The 14,847-nt window shown below is 41.1% G+C and overlaps 1 protein-coding gene across 5 annotated transcripts in view; it reads left to right on the top strand.

Annotated features, from left to right (window-relative positions):
* LOC101846946 (neuroglobin) overlaps positions 1–14,847 on the top strand; it is a 299,153-nt gene that overhangs the window by 127,847 nt on the left and 156,459 nt on the right. The window contains exon 1 of one of the 5 annotated variants that reach the window (XM_005092260.3): positions 4,087–4,438. The exons of the other annotated variants lie outside the window; for them this stretch is intronic. The gene's annotated coding sequence lies outside the window, so the exon portion shown is untranslated. Of the gene's footprint in view, positions 1–4,086; positions 4,439–14,847 lie in introns of those variants that run through there. 5 annotated transcript variants of the gene reach the window in all.

Here is a 14,847-nt window from a genome sequence, read left to right as displayed (position 1 = left end):
TTGTGTTTCGCGCGCTCATATGACCTTAGCAGTTGCGAGCGCCGTAAAACCTTATACTATACATACATACATAGTTTGACCCAAAATCGTTCAAATTCAGGGTCGCTCCTCCCGTTAAAAAATATTTTCCACTTCTACTCTAGAAAACAGAATAATAAAAAATTATTATTTTTTATGCCTACAATCCACGAGAATGAAAGGTGTTCCCTTCACTTCTAGTTCTTGGTATCCTCCGAGTTGACCTATTTCGCAAGTGGTTCCATGGTAAGCCGATTACATATTTTAGAATTCTTTTGACGGAAGAGCACATTTTCTTTCAACTTTAAAACTCATTATCGAGTGCCAGATCTGCGACAGAAGTCAGTGATCATGGGTCTCCATTTCTTGTTTTGTTTGAATCCACCCCAAAAAAGCCACATCATCCTGATCCTTCCACGCGACCCATCTGTTTAGGCTAAATTAGACTTTCCAAGTACGTTTTGGTCGCTCAAGTTCTACCCTTGCCTCTTGTGCCTTCAATGTCAGCTGAACGAGATGTTGGAAGCCGTTATGTCTATTTCAGTGCGAGCGGAACACGTGGGCTTTTCAAGTACTACCTTATTTGACTTTTTTTCTTTTCACAGGGTTCTCCACAGTGTCCTAAGAAACCACATTTCTGTTGCTTATATTTTATTTTAATCAACTTCAATAAATATACTCGTGTTTTGAAATTTGAAACTTTATAGAGACACGAAGAAACCGCTTGAATTGGCTATTTTACGACACCGTTCCTTTTATATTGAGCGTCAGGCAGAAAAATCCACGAAAAACACTTTTGCCCACCTGTAGTCTAAAGCTGCTGCAAATAACATTGTAACTACAATGTTTCTCGTCTAATAATATTGCAGCTACGACTGTTCCTGCTGCTGCTACTACTACTATTACTAATACTACTGTTACTGCTGCTGCCTGTGATGCAACTACTAATGCTCCTGCTACTATTGCTGCTGCAGACCCTACTACTACAATTACTATCAGGGCTCCTCTTGTATAAAATCTCTCAGATAAGTATGGTGAGCACAATCATGACTAAAACTTATTGGGTTATTTTGCTTGGATGTTTACCTCTCAGCCGGGTTGACCCTACCAGGCAGGGTGGGATGCCCGCCTCCTAAATTGATTCGATCGCGGTGTAAAAACACCTGCATCTAAAAAAAGAGATGAGGCCACATACGAATAGTTTTCATACAACAGGAACATAAAACAAAACTTTATTGAGATTGCATCACTGGATTGTGAGTGGAAACAAATCCTGAACTCTATATTATGCATGTTCACATGCCAAATTAAGCGACAAAATATCAAATTATATACTTTTTCCCACACTGGGCAAAATGTTTTAACTTTTAAACGTGTAATGGGATTAATTATCAAAATTTATTTTAAGCTGTAAATTTACTAAAGAAGTGACTACAGTAAGAGGAGGCAAAGAAACTGAGATAGCAATACTGTATCGTATTTTATTATCAATTTGGTTTAAAATGTAGAGCAGCTATCTTTATAATATTATATAGCATTTTGTGACATAATCGTGCCATGATGGCGGTAAAACGTCGAGGAAAAAATAATACAAGAATTCATACTCGTAGCAGTCATAAGATTATTAGAACTTAGTTCCCCCTCACATCTTTTAGGTAGACTCTACCACTCTGATTGTAAGGGTGCATAATCCATTCTTGTGACGGCGTATAAGAGTGGCCCGAGAGGGGTGAACAGGTTAATTTTATGTGGCAATGAAACTGTTTCGGCACTTGTGATTTCATTAACATCTATTTAAATTTATACGTTTTAGGGTACGTCTGTGGGTGAATTTGACTGGGGCCATTTTTCTCAAAAGAAGGGAAGCAGTGATCATTTGAGTGTACACCATTTGCCCCATTGATAAATTCATTCTAGTTCCAGCCACTGGCGTCTGTAATCGAGGACAGAGTCAACAAAATGGTCATAACGATTGGACGGTGCCCAGTGGAAGATTGTTTCGATTCAGTTCGGTCCTATTCGGTTCGGTTTCTGGTGGCTTCAGTCTCTCTCTCTCTCTCTCTCTCTCTCTCTCTCTCTCTCTCTCTCTCTCTCTCTCTCTCTCTCTCTCTCTCTCTCTCTCTCTCTCTCTCTCTCTCTGATAGGTTATGGTCGGTTTCGTTCGGTTTGTGTCCCGGGGTTGGGGGGGGGGGACCTTGCAAGCCTCAACGACCAAACAGAACGGAACCGAACAGAACCAAACTGAGCCGATCTTGCCAATGGACGCTGGGTATAGCATGAGAACGCTAAGTTGTTGGGAAGCACTCTTACTATTTTAGTCTAACTGATGGGCTACCGGCTACTTCCTACTGGGCAGAACCCAAACAGTAAGGTTGTTACAGCCTGTTTGCGTAAAAGGGAGCATTGCGGTGTGATTGACCCACGCGCATACTATAAGTAGATACAAGCATTTTTATAGATTCCCACCAAAGAATTAAAAAAAAAGCAAGAACTGACTGAATTAGTACCAAAATTTTTCGGCCAATTTAAATTGCGTGTGTTTGTGTATACTAACTCTTGCTCCGTAAGGTGTCCATGTTTAGAAATATTGCAGGCTATTTTTCCAGGTAGCTTTTTGTTGTCATGATTGTTCACTTGAGTATCTTTAAAAAAAATTAGGGGACTCTCGTGATCTAGAGGCTAAGGTGTTGACCTCTCATCATTCAAAGGTCCTGGGTTCGAATCCGGGTAGAGACCGAAACATATTCTTCTCTAAAATTGTCTCCTTTCACCTCCTTTCCTGCTCTCTACACCTGCCCCCACCCCCTCACCTCCTTTGCCCCCTCCTCCGGGCTCTTGACTCTTTCTGCAGCGTTTCCACTACTACTCCTTGGCTCCTTCTGATTGCTGTCTTTCAGCCACACCCCTGTCTTCTGGTAGGAAAGATCTACACCTAGCCTTCTCGGACAAGGGAAGAAACTCTCGGAGGGCTCGTGTGCAAGTTGCGCATGTTAAAGGTCCCTTGGTGGTCTGAAATCGATAAAAGTAGGCTTCGGCCCCAACCCGGGCTTGTCCCGCGCGCTCTACGACCTTATGCAGTTGCGAGCGCCGTAAAACACTTACAAAAAACCCCAAAACAAACAACACCAAACAATTTTTTAAAAGTATGTATTTGATCTTTCAATAACATTTGAGTCCTCCTTCTCTCTCTCTCTCTCTCTCTCTCTCTCTCTCTCTCTCTCTCTCTCTCTCTCTCTCTCACGCACACACATACGCACACCACACACACACAAACACACACATGCAATCACAGTCACATAGACACATCTTTTGACTACGCCCTTTAGAAACCGTTTTCAGTGTGTGAGGCATTGGCTGCTTTTAAAGCTCCAACCGCCCCCCCCCCCCATTCGAAAATAACAGTGTTTAGATTTTTAAGCTGTAGACAAATGGATTTCTGTTGGTAGAAATGATATAGTAGCTTGTATAGTATCAAGGTGGACCTAAGAATAGCAGTTGTGTTATAAGACATCAAATAAGGTTGAACAAAGATGTATGCTAATTTTTGTCGCATTGTATAGGATTACTGCAGTAAACATATTTAAGTACCGTACTTGTTTTAGTGATAAGCAACAGAGTGGAGCCTTTTACGTGCGAAACAAAATAACTTAATACACACGTCAATTTGTCGACGATGGTTGGTAATAGTTACTTCTTGAAGTGCAATTAAACCTTACTCTTTTTCTTCAACAAAAAGAAAGAAAGAAAGTAAAAGAAAGGAAGGAAGAAAGAAAGCAAGAAAGAACAGCTCTATCGCTGCTATGATATTTTAAGGAGGTCGACATCCCCGTTTTCGTGTGTCACCGTTACTTTTCATGGAATGGCCCAAACACAGATTTATGAAAGGCGCTTCGCTACACAAAATGTACAAATACGGATAGCTGGCGCTATGGAGAAAAGTGTGTGTTTGTTGGGTGGGGGGAGGGGGACACTGGACAGGCGCTACCACTCCACAGTGCTGCAAATGTTGTTTGCCACCACCATCACGTCCTTGTCGGGAACGCGACAGCGGGCGACAAGACAGAGAATTAATTATTAAATTTACTCGCACAACGCGCGCTTGGACGAGGGGCTACTTCTGTCTGTTTTGCTGCCATTATTTGACGTAGAGGGCGCCGGCGTTGCACTCTCTAACAAGTGTTCTGTTGAGGATTCTGACCTAAAAAAGGAATTTCAAAATGTTCGTCTGTTCTGTGTCTGACCAAGCATGCGACGGGCCTACGAGAAGAATCTGTGGAAATACGTTTTCATAGTTCTTACATATGTCTATGAACGCTATACTTTTTTTGGAATGTGATAAAATTATTTCACGCGTTTGAGTGTCAATTTTGTTCATTAAATCAACAGGCTTACAATTATATATGAATTAGTATTGTAAATGGTAATGCCAGTTAAACAGCTATAATTTGAATTGGTATCGTTCTTAGTATGCTAGTAACATTTTCTTTTGTGGTGTAAATTGAAGAATTTTAAATCATTTTTTTAGCAGCGTGATTCAACCGTCTTAGTCCCAAGAAACACATTTTACAGGAGAAGCAAAAAACTTTTTATTTTTTAAAGGCTCGTACCTACTCCAATTTGTATACAAACAAGAGAGGTGCTGTACTTGTTTGTTTTTTGTTTTTTACGCTATACTGAAACACCTTGAAACATCTAAAAATGTATACGAGGGTGCTTTCTGTTGATTTTTCCTCAAGATTTAATACAATTCAACCGAATATTGTCATTGAAAAACGTCTGAGTCTGAGGGTTAGTCATTATATCGAAGCATGGGTCCTGGGATTTTTTTACAGGCAGACCACAATTATACGTTAAGCTGAACAGCACAAAATCTAACACTATCCTTTGTCACACTGGCGGTTCTCAGGGGTGTGGTTTGTCACTAGTTTTGTATACAACATTACCAACGATCATAGAAGTAAGTATGAAACAATACGTAGAATTAAGTTTGCAGGCGACTCCGCTATTATTGGAAACCTCGATGAAAAACAGTATCTTGAAGGAATATGTTGTTTTAATGGTGCAATTAATTTTTTTTTAAAGTGAACCTCTAAAAAACAAATGACTTTTGATTTCAGACGACAAAACCAACAATCACACCACTCGTAATTGAACAAGAAACTATTGAATTCAAGGATTCATTCAAATATCTTGGTCTTACAATCGACAACAGATTTACATGACAAAATCACGTGAACAATATCGTTAAAAAGGTAAATCAGAGACTGTACTTTTGGAGGAAACTTAGGTCCTTCTATCTGAATCAATCCATCTTTCACCGCCACAGTAGACACTGATAAATGTTGGTATTTCTTGCTATGATGACAACTTGGGAAGACAGCACATCGTAAAAACAAACTAGTTGATCAGACAGGCATCAAGAACAGTTAGTAGAGACCTAAACAGCTTTGAATGTCTTCACGAGACAAAACGTTCTTAAAAAGGCGGATATAATGCTAAGTGACCATAACCACCCGCTGAACTGAACACAGTGTGCTACAAATGAAGCAGAGAGAGAGAGAGAGAGAGAGAGAGAGAGAGAGAGAGAGAGAGAGAGAGAGAGAGAGAGAGAGAGAGAGAGAGAGAGAGAGAGAGAGAGAGAGAGGGGGGGAGAGAGGGAGACAGAGAGAGAGAGAGAGAGAATGCTTTACGGAGCCGGGTTTGTATCAGCACAAAAAACAAACAAATACATTTTTGTATTTTTACTAATGTCCTATCTTGTGTGAATGCATGAGTGCACCAAATCTAGATCTATGTAACATCATCCACTGCCATTGTTATTTGTAGACCAACAAGCCAAATTTCTCACTGTCAGATAAGTATAAAGATTGTTATTGTTATTGTCTTGTCTGTGAAAGTGACATTCAGATAATATACTATGATGAAGGACGATGGTCTTTAACCAACTAAAAAAAAAGCTTTCTTACAATTACTGGGCACAGGCGGTTGAGACTTGCCCGAACCTGCGTGATTCAACCACCTAACCAACCGTATGACGATATGTAGGCGTTTGAATCTCGTTAATTAAAGCCACTCTGCGAGTGCCAGTGGTCGCTTGGTCGTTTGAGTTATCGACAAAAACAAAAGATGATAGTTTTAAGAGTAATTATAAAGCCATTCCTTTGTTATTTTGGTTACTTTTGCGCTAACATAATCATACAGGAAGCGAGTAGTATTTTAATAAGAAAGATAGTTAAAGTTTATTGCTTGAAAACGGAGAATTTATAATTAATTTCTATCCGTCCCAACTTTCATTGTCTTTTATAAGTTAAGACCTTGATGTTTAAAACCACCAAAATAGGTTATAAACGCAATTTTTTATGAATTTTCTTTTGTGTAAACTTTTTTATTTTAAAGGTATTAAGTAATTTTTTTTCTTCAAGTTGGGGCAATTATGACGCTTGCCCAGTAAAATTCCCGACACACCTTCATGCCACCTCATTCTAATTTTATCCTTATTTTTACACATAACTCTCCCTGAACCGTTTAAAAACTGACGTAGAAGTAGGAAATGTCAAATCATTATATTTTACAAACAAGAAAGAAAATGTAAATATTCCGGTTGTTAACGTAATATACACATCGTGGTTTGGTCTTCTTGGGGCAGAACTGTAATTGGCCTCATGGATTTGGAAAGAAAGACCATTCATCCTCAACGTTCAATTTGTACTGGATGTTTCTGTTTCATTTGTATCAAAGGCAACGAATGTTTGTGACAACGGGGTTGCTTTTGTTTCTGTCAGGTCTGAATAGTCCTGAAATCAAACTTCAAAAGGCAGTGGGGGGAGGGGGGGGGGGAGTCCATGAGCACATAGACCAGACTATTTTTCAAGGACCTTTCGATCACACTGTGTGTGCTGTCCTTTTTCAAGCTGTTTGTAGTCTTATCCGCTACAAATGTCGCTGATGCATTTGACAAAATAGCAACGAAGGCCCTGATATGTACAGCCATCACTGTATATAATGAACGTGGCATATTATAGTCAGTAGGCTCTTCCAGGAAGTCACTGACACAATAAGGGAATTCATTGGCAATCAGTGGTCCTTCTCTTTCGTACCCAACGTGACTCTTTACATCTTTGGTGACCAAATTTAAAAGATATATAGACGGCTAACTTGGTCCTGTTATGATATAGTGTAGCAGTTGCTTTCAACGCCACCCCCCGTGGGTCGGGGGGGTGATATAAATAGACCCACTGCTCCGCCAGTAGGAGGTGCAACCCCTTCACTGGTGATTTGTCACCCATGGACATCTAGGTGCCCATGGGCGACATTTGCTTAGGTGCATCGTCTGTCTTCTATCCTCTTTCTTCCTTCTTCTTTCGTCCTTCCCCGAGCTGACCGGGGAATAAAATAAGAATACTTGGCTGTCCCATCAACAGGGGGTGTACCCCCCCCATCCCCCCCGCTGGTGGGATGCCACTCGTACGTCACTAGCTCTCTGATGTAGGGGTGGCATCTTTTGTCCGCTCTTGCTATGTCTTCTGTCAATCTATCTTTCTTTCCGATCTGTCGACCGAAGGTCCTGTCAAGCAAAAAATCGACCCCAAATCTCTGAAACGCGAGGCACCCTGTTGACCTTGGGGTGCAACCCGTACGACCGGAGAAGGGGACCCTGGTGGCTGAAGTGTGGCTTCCCTCACCAACACGCCACTTTGGCCCTGGATTCGGTCTAGAAGGGCGGGCGCAGCGGCCTACTGTACTTAACCTGTTATGACTGGTTAATTGAACCGTTTTTTTGGCCAATCTTGGTTGGAAGGCGAGATTTCTTGCTGACCAATTGGGAGTATACCTCCTGGGTAGCCCTGACACCACATCCGAGCGGTGTCCCCTTGTTGGACTCGGTGGCGGGTGCGGAGCCCTGGAGATGAATATAAACGTTTAATACATAAATCATAAAGGTATTGCTCCCCCTACCCCAATTCCCAACAAGTCCCAGACAGGAGAAGCAGGTGCAACTCCTGGCCTGGGCAAGTGAAAGAAGGGCCTTTCAGGCGAAGATGCTGACCCTGTCAGCATCTAGGACATACATACATTTCTGGTAATCTCCCCAAAAGATAAAAAGCAGGACCTAGATCTTACAACACTAAGCGTCTTTAAAATACACACACAGATCACTTAAAGCTTTCGGTATACACAAACCGAGATACATAAAAAAAACTAGGATCCACGGACCTCCTGATACAGGTCAGTTCCAGTGTAGAATCAGGCAAACTGTTGGCCTGCACCTCGTTTGGTAGCATCCCTGTATGTGTTCAACCTCATAGAAGTCTGAACACATCCAAGGGTGTCATCAAAATCAGAGAGCCTTGCGGCTGTACGGAAGAAGAGATGGTTCAGGAGGTCGATGGAATTGTCCATGCTCGTCGTATCAGAGTGCGGCGAGATGGCAAGGAAATCTGTACCAACACGTGGATCCTTACCTCCAATACACCCACACCACCAACATTGCATACCTAGAACTAGAAGTAAGACCATACATACCGAAACCGATGCGCTGTTTCAACTGTCAGCGCTTAGGACACACACAGCTGCGCTGTCGTCGTGGTGCAGCGTGTCCTCGCTACGGCAAGGAAGGACACTCTGGGGAGACCTTCTCTGCAGGTCCCTGGTGTCCAAATTGTCGACAGGGGTGTCACTCTGCATCTTGGACGGAGTGTCCGAAGTGGTGTCAGGAGAAAACCATCCTAACACAAGGGCCCAGTACGGCGGAACGTTCGCTCAAGCAAGAGCAACGCTTTACCCAAAAATATCCGCACCGAAGAATGCAAAAACATATTCAGAAGTCCTGAAGACAGTCCCAGGGTCAGTGAACCCAACCCGAGAGGTCCTTCAGACACATAACAAAGGTACAACACATGCAACAAACAATGCTCCAGTCTGGAGACGGAGGAGGACATGGAGTCCACTTCTCCCCCCCCCTACTTCTCTCACTCTCCTTCCGTCATCTCCCCACACACCCTTCTCCATCACCACCCTCTCAGCCATCTTCTTGATCTTCACCCCCCTCATCATCCTCCCCCTCATCATTCGCATCAACACCCCATCATCATCTTCACCCACAACATCCTCACCATCATCATCCTTACACAAAGCACCTCATCCTACACCCTCGTTGCTTCAACCTCCATCTCCTTCACCTCGCCCCCATCCACCTCTATCCCATTGTCCTTCATCCAATAAAGCCCCTCCACCCACTCCCCGCACCTGCTCCCCCTCCTCTACCCGCATCCGGGACCCCGGTCCTCCTCCCCCTCCACACTCTCCTTAAAAAAAAAGCTGGGGTCCACCGTGACCACAGCCTAACAAAGCAGAGACAACGGTCACCTACGACCAAAAAGAAATGTACTGAACCCGTGCCCTCAAAATAAACAAATATCAGTTCTTTAGTGGAACATTCGCGATTTGCGTGCAAACAAGGCAGAACTCTCCACTCTTTTGACCTCACACACCCCAGATGTTATCTGTCTACGAGAAACTAAATGGCCAACACCCACATTCACATTAAAAAACTATCAAACTTACAACCAAATATACATCGACATCCAAATCACCTCTGAGGGCAACTCCATTTTAATAAATAACCAAACACTACACAGACAAATACAAATAAGCACAACACTTCAGGCAGTTGCGGTCAGGGTCACCCTACACCGTCCTATAACTATCTGTTCAATATACATCCCTCCAAATTATCCTCCATCTTTAAGAGAACTAATAAACCTCAGAGAACAGCTCCCACAACCCTTCATCATGTTACGAGATTTTAATGCCCATAGCCCTCTTTGGGGAAATGAACCAATTGACACTAAAGGTAAAATCAGAGATTTCTTCACAAAAACCAATACAAGTATTTTTAACGACAATTCCCCAAAATTTCAAAATTCAAATAACTTAAACTTTTCATCCATAGATTTAACCCTATGTGGTCCAGATCTAATTCCAGACTTTCAGTGGTCGGTCCTGGACGACCCACACGGATCAGACCACTTCCCCACCAACCTAATTACAGACATTCCACACCGATTTTCTCCAGAAACTCAACCCATCTCAAAAACAAACTTTTTATTAATTTCATGAAACCCTTCTAGAAATCGTTCAAAGACACGTACCAAAATTATCCACCAGACCCCGAAAAAATACATGTTGGTTCACTGAAGACTGCCAAAAAGCTGTTGCAACGAAAAAAATCAGCTCTCAGGAAGTTCGTCAACTCTAAAACAAACAAGACCTCACAAATGTCAATATTGCACGAACCCATGCACGCAGAATAATCAGAACGGCCAAATGAACCCAACATCTTTTCGAAATTATGTCTCTAAAATAAACAACAACACACCAATGCATGATAAAGAAATTAAAAGGTACTAAAAGAGACACAATCAAACACATCTTAAAACCAAATAGCTCCTTCTCAGAGACAGAAAAAACAGTAGCTGACTGTATAGCATCAAACCTTTCCGGAAATTCTTCTACCCAAAAGTACAACCCGGAATTTTTAAAAAGTGAAAATGTCTTCCGAAAAGACAATATTGACTTTACCTCTTCAAATGAAGAAAACTATAGTTGCAACTTTTCTCTTGATGGACTAAAATGTAACATTGCAGAGCTATCAAACACAGCTCCAGTCCCTGATCAAATACACAACGAAAGCATCAAACATCTCCCAGACGAAACACTCCTATTACTCCTTGATATTTAAAACGAACTCTGGCATTCTCAACAATTTCCGAACAGTTGGCGTCTTGCCACTATAACACCAGTCCCAAAATCAGGAAAAGATCACTCTAACCCATCAAACTACCGTCCCATAGCACTTACAAACTGTTTCTGCAAACTTATGGAAAAACGTATTAACAAACGTCTGATGTGGTTTCTCGAAACGTCAAACTCCTTATCCAATTTCCAATGCGGTTTTAGCAAAAATCGCTCTACTATTGACCCTGTCGTCCGACTTGAAACTTTCATTCGGGAAGCTTTCATTCGGAAAGAGCACCTTGTGGCTATTTTTTTCGACTTCAACACCACATAGAAACATGGTATTTTAAAAGACCTGTATGACTAGGGCTTACGCGGAAATCTTCCCGAATTTATACGAAACGTTTTCAAAGATCAATCATTTCAAGTAAAATTAGGTTGAACCCTATCAAATTTACACACCCCAGAAGAAGGCGTTCCCCAGGGAAGCATCTTATCTCCCATTCTTTTTAAAATCTGAATCAATTCCACCACAAAACCCTTCAAAACAATATTGACTGCTCACTTTACGTTGACGACTTCCTGATCTGCTATAAATCCACATCCAAAATAGATCACCTTGAACGTCACCTTCGGCTTCAACTCTATAAACTGGAAACTTGGGCAAACGGGCACGGGTTTAACTTTTCTACAACAAAAACGAACTGTGTACGTTTTTGTCTTTCGCACAAGTGTGTGCGACTTGTGAGGTAGCGTGGTGGAATCAGGCTCTCGTCAATTTTTGGGCATGTAGAATTATTGGTATCATCTTAAAGCTTGTTCACTTGTCTTTATTTGGATGAAAGAAATATCCATATATCTTGAATACAAGTCGAGATATTTGTGAAAGAAGGAGGTGGGGGTCACCTATTTTCAGAGGTAAAATTTGTGAGAAAATGGCCGCCAAAGATTAATTATTTCCTAGCTTAAGAGTCCGTGGTAACTGAAAATTTACATTTTTTGTGCCTTTAAAGGGGGGGGGGGGGGGGGGGGGCTACACCCCCAAAATCAAAATTCGGCTCAAAATCATGGAATTTGAGTTGTAGGCATTTTTAGCTTCCTCAGCCTCTCCTACAACTATTTCATGGCATAAGAACCCCCAAAAACCGTATTTTCCCCCCTACCGAGCATGTTTGTAACCGCCATTTCCTCATAAAGTCAGTATTTTATTTTTCTTTATCGGCCGTTTTCTCAAAATGCGACTTTTCTCTTTACTTTTTTGAATAACTCCACCATTTTTCATCGAATCTTCATGAAATTTTCACAGAATAAAGAGAAGAAGAACTACTATATATTAGTGTGTTGAATTTTCGATATATTGAATAGATTTTTGTTGGTGGTGTCTGGAGTGTGGATTTTCACGGATTTTTCGCAAACTTGAATGCTACCTCAGGAAAAAATTCATTAAAAATGTTCTAATTCGATTAGGAAAAAACCCCAGACAAATATTTAGATCTAATGTTTGTGAGAACGCATGCAAAAAAACCAATCAATTTCCATGAGCGATAAGTGCGGTATTCATTACGTAAGACATGTCAATAAAATCCAATATGGCGGCGTATCCATGGAAACGAAACTTTTTTCTCAAATTTGACTCCGGTTTTTAAGACTCCTTTCTATGCTTGTTATATGTGTGACATTTGGTAAAATTCGGTCCAGTAATAAGCGAGATAGCCTCCAGGTGTAACCCCCCCCCCTTAATCAACGTTTTTCAGAAAAATCCACACAGAAATTAGTTCTTTAATGGGCATGAAAGGTGTTGAGCCCCCCCCCCCCCAAAAAAAAAAAAAAAAAAAAAAAATTAAAAATTAAAAATTCACAAACCTGGGGAAAAATGCAGGTTTCTTCACTTTGATTATTTTGACGAGAGCCTGATTCCTCCACGCTGCCTCACATTTGTTTGGGGAGAAAATTCCTGCTAAAAATCAAGCTCGTTTCCTGGGCGTAATCTTCGAAAACAAATTTTCTTTCCTACCACACTTGAATGACCTAAAGACGAGGTGTCAGAGTGCTCTCAACGCCTTAAGTATTATCCAATCCCGAATGGGGAGGAGACACTGAAATACTTCTTCAACATTGCCGTTCCCTTGTCCGTTCCAGGCTGGACTATGCCAGTCTTGTTTACGGATCAGCTAGAAAGTCTTACCATAAAATTTAGACCCTGTTCAGAACCAAGGCCTTCGCCTTGCCCTTGGCGCTTTCTGTACTTCACCTTTAGAAAGTTTACAGGCAGAAGCTCACGAACCATCTTTAGAACTTAGAATAAAAAAACTCTCTTTGCAGTACACTTTGAAACTTAGCTCAGTACCACAAAACCCAGCCCACAAATGTGTCTTTGGCCTTTCTAAAAACTCCATCCTCCCTAGGAAATAAAGTTAGCCCTTTCGGAATAAGAATCCAGAACGATCTCCTAGACACTGGTTTTTCTAAAGACATAATCGAGTCCTTTGCCATGTCCAGCATACCTCCATGGCATTTAACCAAACCAAACATAGATACAAGTCTTGAAAAACACAACAAAAAGTCTACAGACGAAACTACATACCTAAACTCATACAAACAGCTAATAAACAAATACCCTGAAGCAGAGAAACTTTTTACAGACGGATCAAAAAATGACCCCTCAGTAGGAGCTGCTGCCCTTGCTTCCCCACACAGCTTAAGCTTAAGGAAACTCCACCCAGAAGCCTCAATCTACACTGCTGAGGCTACAGTTCTTGAAATGGCCCTAAATATAATAGATCAATCAACCAAGTCTAATTTCCTAATCCTTTCAGACCCATTGTCTCTAATCTTTAGAGCGCTCTGGCACCTCCGACTACAGAATTTTAAAACTTAAGATTAAACTGCATTTTTTTTTCATCGATCTGGAAAAACTATTACAATAGTTTGGCTTCCAAGCCATGTAGGCATTGATGGCAACGAAGCCGTTGACCAATTTGCCAAAGAATCTCTAAAACTACCTGAAAACAAAAATAGTAAAATCCCTTTCTCTGACATGAAATCGAAAGTAAAAGAACACATCTCATCTTCCTGGTCCCAAATTCGGAACCAACAAATACACAACAAACTCCATTACATTCAACCGAAACTTGAAATTAATATTGTAAATATACAAATGTAAATAAATCTTTACCATATAAAAAAAAAATCATAAATGTCTGTCCGTCCTTTCAGCATGATGATGATAATATTATGACCGTGTGCGGTTGAGAACGCCGAAAACTCTTACTAAAACATGGCATGATCCTAGATTTGTTGCGGAGAAACCTATTGGCACTTAAATGACCAAAATTGAGTCGATAGTGCCGTAAAACACCTACTCAATCATTCATTAAAAAAAACTTTCAACGCCGTTCAAACAAATCCGCTTCGAAGTCCATTCACACTACACACAATCTTGTCCCATCCACAGGTTTTTTTATAACAAGCTTCTGGTTAGATTCTTTAACCTACCTTGCATACATCACATTGATCCCCCCGAGATACATGCAACAACGTGAACTCTTTTTGAATATATCTTTCTAAAGTCCCTGGGACAATGTGTTCCAATTTGACTCCACATTTTCCTTGGTACTCAATATAAAGGTCCTCAATGCTTTGAAAATGTGATTTACAATAGACTTTGCCTGTATACTGTCTGTAGTAATGGGAAAGCAATTTCGCCTAGGCTGTCAAAGAATTACTTATCACAAAGCTTCGTGTCCTCTTCTGATCTCTGGTATCATGACAGTCGTGGAGCTCCCGTCTCCAAGTTATGTGAACTGTCTTTGCAACAGTGACGAATAACCACTGTGCGAGGGCAGTTGTATACGAACACAATGTTTTACATACGGGTAGAATGTCATCGGAGATTTGTTTCATATGAAAATGTAGAGCTGAAGAGTTGAAATTGAAGGTTTGTTAAAGAGAGAATTTTCGATGTGAATGTGTTTATGAGTTACTTTTTTTCGAGTAACAAATTAAATATCTACCCGGTACTGGTTAACCAATCAATGATTCTTAAATGATACATGACGTGCACAGCAAGAAGTGCACACTTAATGGAGGCGG

The sequence above is a fragment of the Aplysia californica genome, unplaced genomic scaffold (assembly GCF_000002075.1).
Source record: "Aplysia californica isolate F4 #8 unplaced genomic scaffold, AplCal3.0 scaffold00043, whole genome shotgun sequence".
In the NCBI taxonomy this organism is placed as follows: Eukaryota; Metazoa; Mollusca; class Gastropoda; order Aplysiida; family Aplysiidae; genus Aplysia; species Aplysia californica.
This window is presented reverse-complemented; position numbering and strand designations above follow the sequence as displayed.